At 39.1% G+C, this 18027-nt stretch overlaps 1 protein-coding gene across 1 annotated transcript in view; it reads left to right on the top strand.

Annotated features, from left to right (window-relative positions):
- The window catches only part of EEFSEC (eukaryotic elongation factor, selenocysteine-tRNA specific), a 182378-nt gene that overhangs the window by 85089 nt on the left and 79262 nt on the right, over positions 1-18027 (top strand). The window lies entirely within an intron of this gene.

Genomic DNA, 18027 nt, shown 5'->3' with positions numbered 1-18027 from the left:
TGCTCTCACTGTGATTTTCACAGTGAGAATCACACAAGCGCCTCTAGCGGCTGTCAGTGAGACAGCCACTAGAGGATTAGGGGGAAGGCTTAACCCATTAATAAACATAGCAGTTTCTCTGAAACTGCTATGTTTATAAAAAAAATGGGTTAATCCTAGCTGGACCTGGCACCCAGACCACTTCATTAAGCTGAAGTGGTTTGGGTGCCTAAAGTGGTCCTTTAATCTCGATTTACAAGTTGGATAATTGCCTTAGTCCTTAACCCCTTAAGGACCAAACTTCTGGAATAAAAGGGAATCATGGCATGTCACACATGTCATGTGTCCTTAAGGGGTTAAAGGAACAACACAAAAAGTGCAGATTTTAATAAAAATTGGCACATTTATAAATTAACCTTGTTGTACCGCCTTGGCTATCAATCAGACACCCTGTCCTGTTACTTTCTGGTTTGTTTAGCTCATTCATTCTAAATTCAGGAAGCGGGCAATGGCCCACAGTACCTGACCTCCACAGACTTCTAAGTAAGCTGCATTGGGAAGTCTGTGATTCGAAAGCCACATAAAGTCTAGGTGGTGGGACAAAAAGGGGGTGAGGGGAGCTTGCATAGGCTGCAGACCTGCAGCTTTTACAAGCTGTTCTTAGTAACAATAAATGCATGCAAATTTTAACTGGGGTTATATTTCATAAAGTATTACATTTAACAAATTCCTTAAAGGGGTTAAGGCAACAGTGTTTTGAGTTTACACTGTATCCTATGTAGTGCTTTTGTAGCTTGATAGCTGTTGAACTTACAATTTAGAACAGATAAGAAATGTAATGGTAACATTTGAAAATAATGCATGGTACTAGAAAATGAAGGGGTTCCATAATTGTCACTGTATGGCTTGTGAATTAATAGAATCGATGATTTTTTTTTAGCCAAGGAATTTATTTATTTATGATTAAGACATCAGGGGTCTTGCAACAATATTGGAGGAATTCACAGTTCCAGTGCATGCTTGTAAATGGTGGCTGCAAGCAAAAATGATCTTTCATCAAACCATTGAATCTTCCCTGGCATCACTTTTCCTTTGCCTCGTTCCGTGAGACCACTAGGTTAATTCTTTATGACCACCATGAACATGCATAATAAAAGCCCAGTATGCCTGCGTGAAAGCAGTTAAAGAGGCTTTTACGAGATGGTTGAAGTTCAGCCAAGACCCCCGCTCTGCTATATGTCCCTTTAATCAGGTTAATCCTTTCTGCTGTGCTCATCAAGGGACCCCCCAGCCTTAATAAGGTGTTAAGTGCAAGGTCATAGCCTGTTAGTCCATAAACTTTCAGCGAGCAGAAGACAATAACAAGGTGGAATGACGTGTTTAATGGAGGGGTATGGAAGATATTAAGAATATGCAGTTACAATGTTCCTTCCTCCTTTAACCTCTTTAAAGCTAGAATAGTAATCGAAGTAGAGTTGCTTAATTATCATTTGTGAAATTTATCGAATCTCCTTAGCACCTCTCCCAGCATATCCGTAAGGGAGAGGGACAGAACTAATGATGGCAGCTGCACACTGTAGTTATTGCTCCCATAACTCTTTAGCAGCCAGTGGAGCAAAACTCAAAATATGTGTGTTTGTATATCTATCTTCCCCGCAGGTATAATTTTGCATGTGTAGTGTCTTCACTTAGTGATTTGTTAATCATAATGGAAATCCTTGATTTAATGCAGGAGCCTAAAATTGATGCCATAGGACAAGCTATATATAATTTCTGTGAGTACCTGTGTGTTAGTCAGATCATAGCTATGTGTACATTTGGCTAGTTTTGGCTACTTGCCTAAATCAATTTAACTTTGATGGTGATATTTTTTTTCCTACCATCTCCTTGATGTTGGGATTCATCCTTGCCATTGTTCTGGGTGATATTTACAGACCTTGTGCAGACCTTTCACTGCAATTTGTGTAATTCAAACTTTTAGGCTTTTTTCTTTCTTTTTTTTTTCATTTTCTTTTTGATTTTTAATCTGCAGCAATACTATTTCATTAGGCAGCATACAGTAATAATTAGTTAAGCTACGATGACCAAGAACAAAAGCCTCCGCACTCCCTTTCTCTAATTTTGAGCCATTGGCCTCTTTTTGATCAGTCTTACGCACATCTCGGAAATGCAGAGACGAAGCAGTGCAGACATTAGAGAGGAGTTATTCCCCTGCACAGCGAGCGTATTATGTGATTTACTGTCTTGGAGAGACATTTCTTTGTATCTGGAATCACCAAGGAGGCTGTATAGGGGGATCACAGTGATCATCATGATGCCATGTTGACACATATTACACATCACACTTGCCCTACTTTAGTTAGAACAAGTTTGACAATAACAGATATGTTACTACTCACTGAATGACTTTGTTTTGGTCAGATATGAATGCTGGTACTGTCCAAGACAGTCTGAGTGCTGCATTCTGCATTCATAATGCTTACCTCTTCACAACCCTCACCATTACAGAGGAGGCATGGCCTCTTCTGCTGATATCCAACCCAAAGCTCCTCACAAAGTAGCATGGGGGTCCTAATGTGCATGTTCTGTGAGCGCCACATTCACATTTCCCACGGTTTTAATCAGTCAGTACAACGAAAGCACCTCTAGTGGATGTCCTACTGAAAGCTATTAGAGGAGAACTATAGGACCACTATAGGCACCCAGACCACTTCAGCTTAATGAAGTGGTCTGGGTGCCAGGTCCAGCTAGGTTTAACCCTTTTTTCTATAAACATAGCAGTTTCAGAGAAACTACTATGTTTATAATAGGGTTAATCCAGCCTCTAGTGGCTGTCTCATTGATTTTCACAGTGAGAAGATGCCAACGTCCATAGGAAAGCATTGTGAATGCTTTCCTATGGACTGGCTGAATGCGCGCGCGGCTCGTGCCGCGCATGCGTATTCAGCCGAGGAGGAGGAGAGTCCCCCGCCTGGCACTGGAGAAAGAGGTAAATTTAACCCCTTCCACCCCCTAGAGCCCGGCGGGAGGGGGGCCCTGAGGGTGGGGGCACCCTCAGGGCACTATAGTGCCAGGAAAACGAGTATGTTTTCCTGGCACTATAATGGTCCTTTAAGAGGACAGGGACACTGCATCCAGACCACTTCATTGACATTGACTTTAGTGTTTGACTATAGTGTTCCTTTAATGTAAGGAGTCATAGAATGTACAGTATCTTGCAAAAAAGAGTAATAATAAGACATTGTGGAAAGAGAGCTCTGAAGCTTCTTTGTTTGATGTATTAGTTGAAAAGCTTACAGAAATGTCTATACAATTTCAAATAGTATTTAAAAGATGTTTATGCAAAATCTACCATCTTTTCCCATGATTCCTCCTATTCATGGTAGATGGGTCAGTTTCGGGGGAATTAGTTTATATAACAGAAACTAATTCTGGGAACTTGATTCGGAAATAAACTGATCAGCCACAAGATTAATACCACCAGCCTAGTATCGTGCAGGTTCCCCTTGTGCTGCCAAACTAGCTCTGATGTGTCGAAGCATGGACTCCACAAGACCTCTGAACTTGTCCTGTGCTATCTGGCACCAAGACCTTAGCAGCAGATCCTTTTAAGTCCATCAAGTTGCGAGGTGTGACTCCCATTTATTGGATTTGTTGATCTAGCACATCCCACTGATGCTGAATCGGATTGATATCTGGGGAATTTGGCTTTTTTAAAAGTAGAAGCAATTATGTTTGTCAACTTCATCCTGGTCTTTATGGCTTATCTCACACTAGTTCTGTGAAAAGGAATGCATATGCTTTTAACCCCTTAAGGACCAAACTTCTGGAATAAAAGGGAATCATGACGTGTCACACACGTCATGTGTCCTTAAGGGGTTAAAAGAGACACTCCACACTTTAAAGTAAATGCTGCTGCTCAAACTCAAACTGCAGTATCAGTAGCAGATAGTCCACTCCTAGCCAAAGAAGAAGATACACCGATCAGGACTTTTTCACTCTGGTCTATGGGGGTCTAAACTTAACCCATATCCTGCAGTTCTTTGTGGAATATGTAGTCCACTCACCAGTAGCAGTTGTGTACATCAGATTTTACTAGTGCAAATGCAGAATAGTACAGAGCTTATCTGCACTGCCTCTAATGGGACTCTCTTAGAGAGCCAAAAACTTGCCTTGGATTTACTCAGTGTGAAGATATTTTTTATAGCCAAAGGAGGAAGTATATATTGCTTCTTTGATGTCACGAGTAAAAGAGGAGGCCTGATTTTGGTCAGTTGCTGCAGTTATAAACAACTATGTGCAGGTGCACACGGACATAGGACCTCCTTGTTCCATAACATATTTAAGGAGTATTGGTCGTTACGGTGTTTAGATTGTCCATTTAATTTGGTAAACCACTTCTTCCCAAAATCCCTTGCATCCTGTTAACCTGGAAAAGATTAGGTGCACTCTATTAAACTACATATCTCTAAGCTAATGCCCCAGTGTGGTATTTCCTTACTGATAGCCATTATCCAATTTAAGCAATTTACAGATTAAAAATAAATAATTGTTCTCCATATAAACATTTATTATTTTTTAACAGCATACCTTAGCATAAAAACATGTATTTCATGGTGCTCTCTTTTTTTGTTCGGGGAGAACAATACAAAATGGTAGGTCATGCCCTTCCTGCATTTTTAGTTACTTTTGACCTCATACAAACAAAATGGAAAGAAAAAGAAAGAAAAAAACACAACATAAAAACCAAAATAGCCCATATTCTGGAGGAAATCACTTAATACCTCATGGAGCGAGCAGGCAGCCTCCAGGACTCTGTACCTTAATCTCCCCATCCACACAGCGCTCATTTTAATTTGCAAAATTGAACCCAGGTCGAGTGCAGCAAAGCCTGCTCTGGGTAAATATTCATGCATCAGTGATCTAACATGTCTCCATTTCATTTCTGAGATTGGGAGAATTACCTTCCCGGGCCGCGTATACTCGCAGGCTGATTCCTATTTAAGATATGGGAGCTGCTCACACACTTCTACGTGACACAAAGCAAACACGGATGTATTTTTAGAACCGCATTTCATACCCAAGGGGCAGACATGGCATAGTTCTCCTGTGCCAGGGTATATCTTTGCAAAATCGCTGATGCCATTATTAGTACTGGTTTGGTAAATGAGATGAGAATAACTAACTGTATACTCTGCCCCTGCTATAGCTAGCAGTGCATCAGTAATTTTGTCCGGTTTCAATGCAGGTTAATGGTGCTAATGTGCCGTCATTAACCCTCTTAGTATTGCAATGATAAATGTGAATTGCAAAGCAATAGAGTATATTAATTGCAAACATTGAATTTAAAACCAGTGGCAATTGCCATGGCAATTTAATATTTCAACTTCTCAACTGCACCAAAATGGTTAATCTGTCAATGCTACAAATATCTGGGCATTTTTTTTTTTATTTATAATTTCATATTTTTATTTAAACCAATCTGTTCCTCGTGCAGAGGAAGAAATGTGATTGGAAACGGTAAAATTAAAATGGGAAGCAATGGTTAATACATTAAACGCAACTAATTTGTGTGGAGCACACTGTCCCTCTCATGAAATATGTCGCATTGCGAATTAGTTTGAAAATTCTGCCAAAGAAATGCATAAAATAGTACCGTACTTTATTTCATGAATTATTTTAAGTAATACGTTTCTATATGAGTTGTTGGGTTGCAAGTATGTAGAATAATGCCACAGAATTAATCATGCATATGTTATAGTTATCCACAAGATATGACAACAAATAAAGACTTTTATTGCATTTACATCCCAGTCTATACTAGATCTGTTGCTTTTTTGTGTTTTTTTTTTTTTGCATTTTTGGTAATTTATGGTCATTTATGGTAGACAGCCACTAGAGATGGAGTTAACTCTCAAAGGTAATTATAGCAATTTTTTAAGAACTGCAATATTTTGCCTTTGCAGGATTAAGGGGCCTGGTACTATGCACCCAGACCACTTCAATGAGCTGAAGTGGTAAGTGGTCTGGGTTCCTATTGTGTCCCTTTAAGTGTCCCGTTTAAAATTTTTGGAACTGCGTCATCTGCCTCTTCCCAGTCTCATTTAAACCATTCCACTGCTCTAACCCTTCTTTTTATAGACGAATAAGAAATGATGTGCTGTTTAATATTTGTCATATTAAATGCCGCAGTGGGATATGGTCCAAGGAAACCTCAGAAACACATGCATTTTGATGGAAGATGTGTCTCCTTGGCCTACAGGACGCCTCTTTCAGTAGAAAAAATCTGATAAGAACAAGCTTGTGTATGACATCACGTGTGTGTGTGTGTGTTCACAACATTGTGATAGATCTCTTTATATTGCCAATTGCACATGCTCAATATTGGAAGATATTAAACCTAGTGTGACTGTGAAGCAGGAGGGGTTGTGTCAATAGCCGCTATAGCCAACACTAGGGCATGCTTACTGGAATGCATGTACCAGTCAACCAACAAATACGGCTGCTTATGAGCAAAGCAGTGCAACATAGCTCTATCGCATAGGCAACAATATCCTGCAATGCTAGTGTGGCACATTTTGGTGTGCTGTGGTGTCCCTAGAAAAAAACAATAAAGTATTGAATATGTCAAACTTCATATCCTCAGTTTTAGACTATTGGCACTCATCTTATAGTAATAAATGGTTACAGGTTGTCATCCACTTAAAGGAACAGTATACAGTTAGAAATACAAACATGTACACAAATGCTATAGTGTCCTAGTCCATATTTTGATTCAGCTCCCACACACGAATACCGGTACTTGGGGACAAGTGCCCCAAATGTGTCCTATCAGATGCTTCTCACAGGATAGCATTGCATCCAATGTTTCCCTGTGAGCTACATTTGTTGACGTTCAATGTCCTCACGGATGTGGAAAGTAACATGACCGAGTGAAACTTGGTCGTTCAAATGGAAGTACCTCTGGTGGCTGTCAGGAAGACTTAAACTTCACACAGACCATTTCATTGAGATTTTAGTAGTTCTTTAAGCCCTTCCCTGTGAACTCTTTCTGTGCAAGTAGGGGAAATGTCATTCAATATGTCTTGCAGAGACTATGTAACGTAGGGAGGAGGAGTTTGTTTGGTGACTAGGTTAGGAACAGTAGAGGATCGCCAAAAACAAATTAGATTTTGTTTTTATTAATAGATACTTTTTTTGTTATTGTTTATTTACATGCAAAATCAAGCAATATGCAATGGGTTAGTTTCGGGGAGATTGGGCAGAATTTATTACTTTTACCAAAGTGCTACGATTGTTCAACTACATCACAAAGCAAGCGCATCTGGCAACTAAACAGTCAACTCAGATGCTGCGGACATATCCTGGGAATATTACGTCCCTTATTTCTAGTCCAGGAATTTCCTAAGGAATGTCAGCTTTTTTCATTTGGCTTCCTTTCTTTCTTTTCGCTGACTCTCTCATTTTTCCTTGACCTTGAAAGGTGATACATTGAATTAATGTTGTTTCCCCTTGTCAAATAATTCCACTGAATAAGATATTCTGTTGCAGTCTGAGCATCCTATTAGTGAGCTACATTAACGCTGGGAAGGTTGCAGACATTTGCAATTACCATTATTAATTGTGGGGTGAATGGAAACCAATAGTGATCTGTCATACACTACTTTGTTAATGAAAGGGACTCGGGCAGCACAAGGTGTGATGGGTGGTAAAAAGAGAAGGATTGGGTAATAATAATACAATACTTTGTAGCCAGGAGGTATGCCTCAGACATCCTTTGCATGCGGTGTTAGCACTTTACAAATATCCACTTAGATCAATCTGCCTTTTTAACATTAGATGTGTTATTAAATTACTATATAGTCTCTGTAATGTATAATTACAGAGGGTTTGGTATATACACTAATATAGTAGTAACTAACCATGAAGAATAATTAACATCTTTAGGTTTTCAGGTATGTCCTGGCACTATAGATGTTATTCTTACCAAAGTTAGGGTGGAATTTCAAGTTGCATGATTGACACATTTTCTTTTACTTGATTCACATTCTTTTATTTTGATAAGGTAGATACGTTTGTGTGTGTGTGTGTGTGTGTGTGTGTGTGTGTTTTCTAGTTTACAAACCCAATAGTTCATGATATCTTTGCATAAAATTCCAAAATGTATATTAAATGTAAACAAATGGAATTTTGTAAAAACAAAGCTCTGGCTTACCTGTCGACAAGTACAACACCTCTTTATGGAAAGTATAACCTCCGTCATAAAATGTGTGGCCGGACATTACGATAAACAGACAGGCAGAATAGTCAGGACTAGCCAGAGTCAAGGAAAACCAGAAATTAGATGGACGATAAGACAGAACCAGGTCAAGGGTACAGAATAGTCAGATAAAAAGCCAGGTCAATAGCAGTAATTCAAAATAGTATAAATGGGTCAAGTAGAAACTACAACAGGTCACTGTTCATGCAACTTGAAATTCCACCCTAACTTTGGTAAACATCTATGTTAATATGTTTACAAAAGTTAGGGTGGAATTTCAAGTTGCATGATTGGCACATTTTCTTTTACTTGATTCACATTCCTTTATTTTGATTAGGTAGATATGTTTGTGTATTTTACAAACACCATTAGTTCTTGATATTTTTGCATAAAATTCCAAAATGTATAATAAATATAAAAAAAATGAAATTTTGTAAAAACAAAGCTCTGCTTACCTGTCGACAAGTACAACACCTCTTTATGGAAAGTATAACCTCCGTCATAAAATGTGTGGCCGGACATTACGATAAACAGACAGGTAGAATAGTCAGGACTAGCCAGAGTCAAGGAAAACCAGAAATTAGATGGACGATAAGACAGAGCCAGGTCAAGGGTACCAGAATACAAAAAAGTCGGATAAAAAGCCGGGTCAATAGCAGTAATTAAAAATAGTATAAATGGGTCATGTAGAAACTACAACAGGTCACTGTTCATTTGAACGTAGCTGTTTTAGAGGCTGGGGGGCGTAATTGACAGAACCATGCCCCCAAAACGTCATGGGGTGGTGGTTAGGCCTAATTCCATCACTAGTGATGTCAAGACGCTGATTCACATGCCTCGCGTCATGAAAATGGGCGCGAACCAGCAAGTGGCCTCATTGACGCTGTGCGAGACTGCAGGGGCCGAGACTATGGCGGTCCACCAGATCAGCATTCCATGCAACCAGAGGATCAGTAAGGTAACACTAAACGTTTTACATTGCCACAGTTTCGGTATTCGGTATAGAAAGATAATTTAGAGGCAGAAAAGCAGGATGTACCCTTCAAGTGATTTACACTTACCCCAACATCTTGCAAATGTATAGATATAGTTCATTTGGAATTTCATGATCAGGTATACTTATGTCTCTATGTCTCTGCTACCCATCTCTTGTGTGCCTATGCCAGGCTTCTGAGTAGAGTTGAATGCATGATGAACACACACCCTCCCTGGTAGTTATCTACTAATTAAAAATATATATATATATCGTCAAGTGTATCTTTTAATATAATTAAATATATAGCTAAATTAAGAATCTTTACCATGTGCATACTGACAGGGCCAGATTAAGAGCCCAGTGGGCCTCGTGCTGTCAATTATGAGGGGCCTTAGTACAGAATCTTATCGAACAAAAACACTAAAACAGTCCTACCTCTCAAGCGTTATGTATCTGGTGGAGATGTTGCCGGAGGGAAACTCATAGGATGCAGCTATAAGAAAACTCAGTTTCTCTTAAAATATGCTAATCTCTCTCTAATTCATGCTTTCATCTTTCAAGTAAATCCATACCCCCTAACAGAAGTGTCAATTGAAGCAGGAAGTCAATGGGCGGTGTAAAAGAGTGGGTCACGGACGCGGATCATGTAACCAGAACTTCCGAAAGGGATGAACATGCCCAAAAAGGAGGCGTGTCTGCCCAAAGAATTGGAAGGCTAGTTTGGCATGAATGCATGTCAGGCTACCTGCCAATCATGCATGCTGGCCAACAGCATTGTGAGCTTGGCATAAATGCGCCTAATGATGCGCTCGCTCCATGCCCCTAACACTCACATGTCCACTTGTCTCCTTACCTTCTTACTAGCAGGCAGAAGATCCTGTTATACAGCCTGAGACAGAGAAAAGGTGGATATAGTGAGTGTAGAAGAAAGGGAACATGCCACAGTGTTAGAGAGACCAAAGTCAGCATTACCTTAACTAATTTCATTTCAGCTAGTCCACACAAGTTTTGTTTCCATATATCCCACTTAAGTTTCCATAATTAAGCAAGAGTATGTGAAGAGTAGTTAGGGTTGCCACCTTTCTTGGAAAAAAATACAGGCGTTACTAATTTGCATAACTAATTATGTATGTGTGACATGATGTTAATCACAATGAGTGACATAAGAGAAAATTCAGTAAAATCACCAAAAAACTATATACAGTTTGATTCTGATGTATAGATGGATTGCTCCCAGTGTCCTCTGTCTGTGTTCCCATGACTCCCATTGTCCCCATGTCACTAGGGGATACTGAGAGACATGGGGACACAAACACTGGGGGACACTGAGACACTAGGGATACTGGGAGACATGGGCACACAGACCATAGGGACACTGTGAGACATGGGGACACAGACACCAGGGACACTGAGACACTTGGGGACATTGTGTCCCTAGTGTCTTAGTGTCCCCAAGTGTCTCAGTGCCCCCATATGTGTCTGTTTCCCCATTTCTCAGTGTCCTCTAGTGTCACCATGTGTCTGTGTCCCCATGTCTCCCAGCGTCCCCTAGCGCCTGTGTTCCCGTGTCTGTGCCCCCATGTGCGTCTGTGTCCCCCTGTCTCCAAGTGTCCCCAAGTGTCTCGGCATCCCAAGAGGTCTCCCTGTGTCCCCATGTCTCACAGTGTCTCAGTGTCCCCATGTCTCCCTGCAGCCTTTAACCCATCCCTCACTTCCCTGAGCTGTAGGCTGTCTCTGCAGGCTGGGAGCTGCTGGTCTGGACTCTCTGTGCTGTGTAGCTTCTCCCCCACAAATCAGTCGAGAGATGCAGGTATATGCTGTAACTTCCTACATATATCCTGCTCAAGAGTCTTAGAAGTTTGGGCTCATTTGTTCCATTATAAAGATAATATATTGAAAGGCACAAGATCAATGCCAACTGAATTGGCAATATGGAACTGGTGGAAGTGCCTAAAGGTGGCTAGAAATTCTAAATGAACCTGATGACTTAACATTTCCAAGCTATCACATATGCAGCCAGATGAACACTTGCTGAATCATGGTGGAGTATTGACCCGCCTTCCTGATGGTGGTCTTTCTAACAAATCAGGGATACAGCCATGGCCCGGGGATCGTACCAGAAAGTCAGGACATAGTCTGTGCATACTGATCCATTTTTGATATGAGTTTCATGATTTTGAGAAGTCCCCCTCTCTAATTCCCGTTATTATTATTTGTTTTGAATTCATGCCTACCGGTACTTACATTGGAAAATTGTGACCTAATGTTTCCTTAGCATGCTCCTTGTGAGCAGTTGTTTGTACCTTGTCACTTCTTTAAATAAAATAGTTACAAAACAAACAAACTATAAAACAGTATATATGTGATATAAACTTCTCTTTTTATTGGTGATTTTTCTATACATCACAGTACCATCTTAATTATTGTATGACACCTCTTTCTTCCAGCCCTTCAGTAATTCTAATGAAAGAAATTCCATATTGTGCAATTTTCCTAGGGCCGTACTAACCTTTCTCCCCTTGGCCTGTGCCTCTGTGCCAGAGAACGGTGTTCTATTGCATTGTTGTTATTCGTAACTCTTATTTGCTAGGCAAATTTTTACAATACAAATGGTGGTTACCATTTACTTGATTAACTCGAACACAATGAATAGACGTGCTGTGAATTCCCACTGCCCGCATTCAACATGATAATGTTTCAAGCCAGTATTTTAAATTAAGTGCTTAAATAATACCTGAGACAAACGCTTGCCGTCTGTTGTAAGGGAAGAACACTTAATATCAGTCTAATATTGATTGCGGTCTCTCCTTGCTGCTCCCTGGAGCTATCACTTTATACCACTCTACCTCCTTTCGTAAGAATTACTCTTGATACGTTGCCATTCTGTCTGGACGGACGCACTTGTGAAAGGCATGAAGACCTTGTGTTGGGATCTGGCAAATGGATTTTGTAAAGATGTTGGCAGTGGTTATCCTGTTTAGCCATTTTGGCTGATGGGGATCGCCTTGTAATTGTAACCACAACATTGACTTTAAAAGTGTCTCCATACATGTTCCACTCCAACGACTGATAAACAGCATCAATCATTCATAGTGTCTTCTTACAGATTAAAGTCTTACAGACAGAACAGCAGGTGCAGTTTTTTAATAGGACACGTTTACCAGCTTCCAAAGCTACTTCTGGTTGATGACTTAAGGCAGATATGGTTATGTTTAGTATTTACAAACATCACCATATTTTCTGATTGTTATTTTTAATTGTAATTTTTTTTCACAGACAAAGCTATTGATATATAAAATATTGATTTATTTCAAAGCTATTGATATATATTTTAAATTTTCATAAATGTAGGGACTAGCTATCTGTGATACACAGCTACATTTTATAATCGGCAATACATGTGTCACGGTAATATACCCCAACACGCAAGAATAGTCCAGATAGTCTAGAGGCAAGAAAACAAGATACGTCTTACCGGACCTTAGAATGGCCGGACTCAGACGAGTACAAGAAAAGACAGAGTCCATAACAAGCCGAGGTCAAGGGAACAGAGAGACAGCGTAAAGTAGAACAAGCCAGGGACTAGTACACAGGAGAGCAAACCGGCGGATAGACAAGCAAGGATAAAGAGAAAGCAGAGTCAGGAACAAAGCCAAGGTCAAGCACCAATAAACCAACTGAACGGAACTAAAGGGAACTGAACAGAAACCACGATAGGGAAAGGTACTAAGGAAACAGGTGAGTATAAATACCCTAGAGTTCACTTTGATTGGCCCCTGTCATATCCACGCCCCCAAAACGTGAGTGTATGGGGAATGTGGCATGACAGGGGCCAATGGGAGACTGTTTCAAATTTCGTCTCCCACTGTCCCTTTAAGAGCGCGCCCGAGACACGCGGCGCGCTCTTAGAGTCAGGCGGGACACGTGACCGCTTCTCGCGGTCACTGCCCGCCTTCCTGATCTCTCCGTCGGATGAGCCGTGCGCGGCTCGTGCAGGAGCAGGACCGCGCGCGGCGAGAAGAGAGGACCCCGGCCGGCCCCTGGAGAGGGTAAGTACTGCTACAACATGTATCCCCCTACAACAGGCATGATTAGCCTTGGCTCGTCAGTTGTTTGTGATAACATATCCCATTATGCATAGTAGATCTATATTTCTGGAATACCTGGCAGAGATAGGACTGGATGCTTTGTAAATGGTGGTGGGTAGTTGCATACACAGTACAATTTTCTCTCTATTAAAGGAACACTGTAGGCATTATAACAATTTCACCTCCCATGGCACTATCCCTCCATTCAATGTTAAAATTGTTTTGAGTAGTGCAATACTAAATAAATGTTCCTGGCCACCCATAGCCCAGCCCTACTAGATGCTTGTCTAAGGCAGAGATTATTTCCTTGTAGCCATACCTATTTATACCAGCAATAAGTGCTGTGATAGGCTTATAATGGTCAGCTGACACTCTCAGCTAATCACAGCCATCCATTGCTGCTTAGGCTAATGCTTCCTTATTAGCCTGAGCAGCATAGATGGGTTGAAAAGTTAGTGATTTTTAATTTTGTTAGCATTAAAATATTTTAACAACAAATGGAAGAATGGCATGAGTTTTAACCGATTGTCGGAGCAGAGCAGTCATACTTTTTTTTGTCCCTGTTCTACTGTCCGAAGTATATACTGTTGTATTCCACAATTGTATTGTGAAAAAGGAAATTAGTTGTACAAATTAGCACCTCTTTTTCCTGTAGCTTGTGCCTCTATTTTGGCTCTGTATCAATCATTGTTATAAGCTCTGTCCTTTCCAATCTGACAATCAGCATACAGAAAGCATACAGAGTTGATGAGAAATTAAACAATGTTTCTATTTCTACTCATATTTACATTGTGTGCCCTGGCTGTGCCTGGATGTATCTGTATGGTTATGCTATATCTTTAATATAATTTAATACAAAATTGGAGCTTTTTGTGAAACTCAGGTTATAGGTAATTTACAGTTTTTTTATTCAATGGTGTAGTTTAAATTGAAATGGGGTGCTGTGTATGGCCATCTGCCCACAGATAACACAGCTCTTTTTAAAACGTATTTATTGATCAAATAATAAACCAAAAATAAAGAGAAAAAACGGAATATTATATTGGCGCTATGTTTAGTCGAGTATATATTTACTGTTCAGATGCCTGCAATATACCTTTTAATATGCTTTAATTCTGAGATTATTTTTGCCACCTATTCATTGAAATAAATTTTGCCATAAAAAAAAACACGCGTACACGTCATTGTATGATAAATAAGCAAAAAAAAATAAAGATCATGGAAAACAACATGTCATTCCTTAGCTCAATAACCTTTATAAAATGCTCCCTACATGCACACATTACAAATGTTAACAAATACAAATCTTTCAACAAAGCAGGCAGTTTCATTAAAAAAAGGAAAAGGTGTCTGATCTGTGTAATAAAACACCAGAAATAACCAGTGCCTGACCTCTCAGGCAATGTTTTACAGTGTGTTTTGCAATAAATTGTTTGATCGGATATGGTAGATTTTATTACCCATTTTATCTTCTATTCGCTTAAAGGAAGCCTGTAGTCCCTTAGCTTGGTTTCCACTTCCGCTTCATCGCTGTGATCACATCAGCCAGGTCCAACCACAGCTCCTCCCCTGTTCGCCCTCATGGCTAACCACCTCAGTGATGCCGACACACTGGCTTCATTCTCTGAACAGAGTGACGTCACGCCACTCCATTCCTATAATCCCTAGCCAATGCTAGCAGTGACAACTAGGGGCTTACCATGGCATCCACTGTTCATGCACTTTGGTTGCTATGGGTGGGGAGCAGATGGAGGTTCTTCTGCTCTCCCTGTCAATCAATTCCTTGACAACAAGTGTCTGCTGAGGAATTGAGAGAAATGGGGGGGGGGAGGAGGAGCGGGAATTTGGAAAAACAAAATGTTTCGCCAACCATTATGTTGGCTAGCACAACTGCTAGCACAATGTATATTTGGAATTTTATGCCTTTTTCAAAGAGCTATAGTTGTTTTGGGCACAATGGATGCTTTAATTGTAGGTTTATGACATTGCTTGCTCAGCATTTTGTAAAATAGAACTCAAGAAATTAAATGAAAAAAAACAAAACCTTTTATTCTGTCTTAAAGAAACAGTAGGAATGCAAACACATTTCCCTAACACCAGCGTGTTTGCCTTCCTATTTAGATTATTTGTCCACCTTTGTTTAACCCCTTAGTGACCAAGGACATACCTGACACGTCCGCGACACATTTGAGCGCTGTAAGCGATCATGATCACTTCCAGCTAAAGGGTATTGCAGCAATGCCTCGATGTTGAGGCATCCTGCAATCCCCCTCACTGCTGGGCCGCCGGGTGATCGAGCGATTACTTCCGAGTTGCCCCACGTGGCGCCTGGCAGTGAGGCAGAGTATTGGAACCCATCAGGCAGGTTTCCGATGTTCTGCCTGTCTGCTGAGTGCCTCGAGGGGTCGAAGCACTCAGTAAAAATAATAAAAATTTAAAAAATCAAATAGAAAAAAATATCAGTAAATACCCCCCCCAGGACCTCAGGCGTACCTAGTACGTCTGAGGTAATCCTATGTACTTAACCGATCGCCGCCATTCCCCCACCGGCGATCGGTCTTCTTCTCCCCTGGGGGGACTGTCTGACAGCCCAGACAGCCCCCCCCTGCAAAATAGGACCCAATAGGCATCCATTATGTTGCCTGCAGGAGGACTGCCTGAACTGCTTGTGAAAAAAGTAAAAAAAAAAAAAAAAAAAAGTTTTAAAATAAAAAAGTTATTAAATTTAAATGTATATATATTTTATATATAATGTCATACTAAGTGTATTTTTTATTAATATATAGATATATTAATATAAAAATACACTTAGAGTAAAATTACACACATGTTTAAATATAATTAATAACTACATATATTGTGTATATATATATATATTATTCTAAAAAATTAATAATATAATTAAAAAAAATATATGTGTGTGTGTGTGTAATTTTATTCTAACTGTATTTTGAAATTAATATATATATATATATTTATATCAAAATACACTTAGAATGAAATATATATATATTTATATATATATATATATATATCTATGTAAATAAAAATAATACGAAATATACATGTCTATATACATGATTACATAAATAATTCATAAATATACACATAGACTTCAAATATATAAATATGTATATAGATTTAAATTCTACGTGCATATTTATGTAATATTATTACATAATTAAGTAATTGTATTGATTGCAATTTGGGGGACCTGCCTAACAACCCAGGCCGAAAGTCCAAAGAATTTAATTTGCTACCACTATATTTAACCCTGTAACTTTCCAAGACACTCTAAAACCTGTACATGGGGGGTACTGTTTCACTCAGGAGACTTCGCTGAACACAAATATTAGTGTTTCAAAACAGTAAAACATATCACAGCGATGATAGTGTCAGTGAAATTGACTTTTTTTTAAAAAACTTTTTTTACACACAAACAGCGGTTTCACTGATATCATTGTTGTGATATGTTTTACTGGTTTGAAACACTAATATTTATGTTCAGTGAAGTCTCCCGAGTATAACAGTACCCCCCCATGTACATGTTTTATAGTATTTTCGAAAGTTACAGGGTCAAATGTAAGGCTTGATTTTCCATTTTTTTCACATTGAAATTTGCCAGATTGGTTATGTTGCATTTGTGAGCATATGGTTGCCCAGGAATGAGAATTACCCCTATGATGGCATACCATTTGCAGAAGAAGACAACCCAAGGTATTGCAAATGGGGTATATTCAGTCTTTTTTTAGTAGCCACTTAGTCACAAACACTGGCCAAAGTTAGCGTTCATAATTGTTTTTTGCATTTTTAACACACAAACAAATATAAATGCTAACTTTGGCCAGTGTTTCTGACTAAGTGGCTACTAAAAAAGACTGGACATACCCCATATTAAATACACTGGGTCGTCTACTTTAAAAAAATATGTACGTGAGATTAATGACAGATAACAGTGTTACATTGTCACTCCTGATACATTTTAAAAATATATATTTTGAAACAGCAATGTCCTACTTGTACTTATAGCCCTATAACTTGCAAAAATAAGAGCCAAGAACATGTTAACATTAGGTATTTCTAAACTAAGGACAAAATTTAGGAACTATTTAACACGGGTGTTTTTTGTCAGTTGTAGATGCAGAACAGATTTTATTATTCATTATTCATCATATTTTATAAAATAAAATTATAGTAAATTATATGATATGATGAAATTAATGGTATCTTTAGAAAGACCATTTAATGGCAAGAAAAACTGTCTACAATATGTGTGGGTACAGTAAATGAGTAAGAGGAAAATAACACAAACAACGCAAACATGTAAAAACAGCCCTGGTCCTTAATGGAAAGATATATGAAATCTCTCACACACTCGTAAATTTACAATAGTGATTCTAATGTCCACATACAGTGATACAGAAATTTCAATTTAAAAGTGATTATAGTGAAATAAAAAAAAAAAAGGAATAACTTCCCTTAGCAATATAGGATATGCCCGAAGATTTCCTCCTATCTTCAATTCAACATATGTATGGTATATGGCTATTCCAGGCTAGGGGAATAAGAAATATATGGCATAGTGCAATACTGTATATAATAAAATTGGATATATAGGTAAGTGCCAAGTGTTCACTCACACTTTAACATCCCAAGAAATGCCTTCAAGCATATTTTTTAAGGCATTTCTTGGGATGTTAAAGGTTGAGTGAACACTTGACACT

Source organism: Pelobates fuscus, chromosome 7, assembly GCF_036172605.1.
Source record: "Pelobates fuscus isolate aPelFus1 chromosome 7, aPelFus1.pri, whole genome shotgun sequence".
In the NCBI taxonomy this organism is placed as follows: domain Eukaryota; kingdom Metazoa; phylum Chordata; class Amphibia; order Anura; family Pelobatidae; genus Pelobates; species Pelobates fuscus.
The sequence above is the reverse complement of the archived record's forward strand: the minus strand, read 5'-3'. Positions and strand labels throughout refer to the sequence as shown.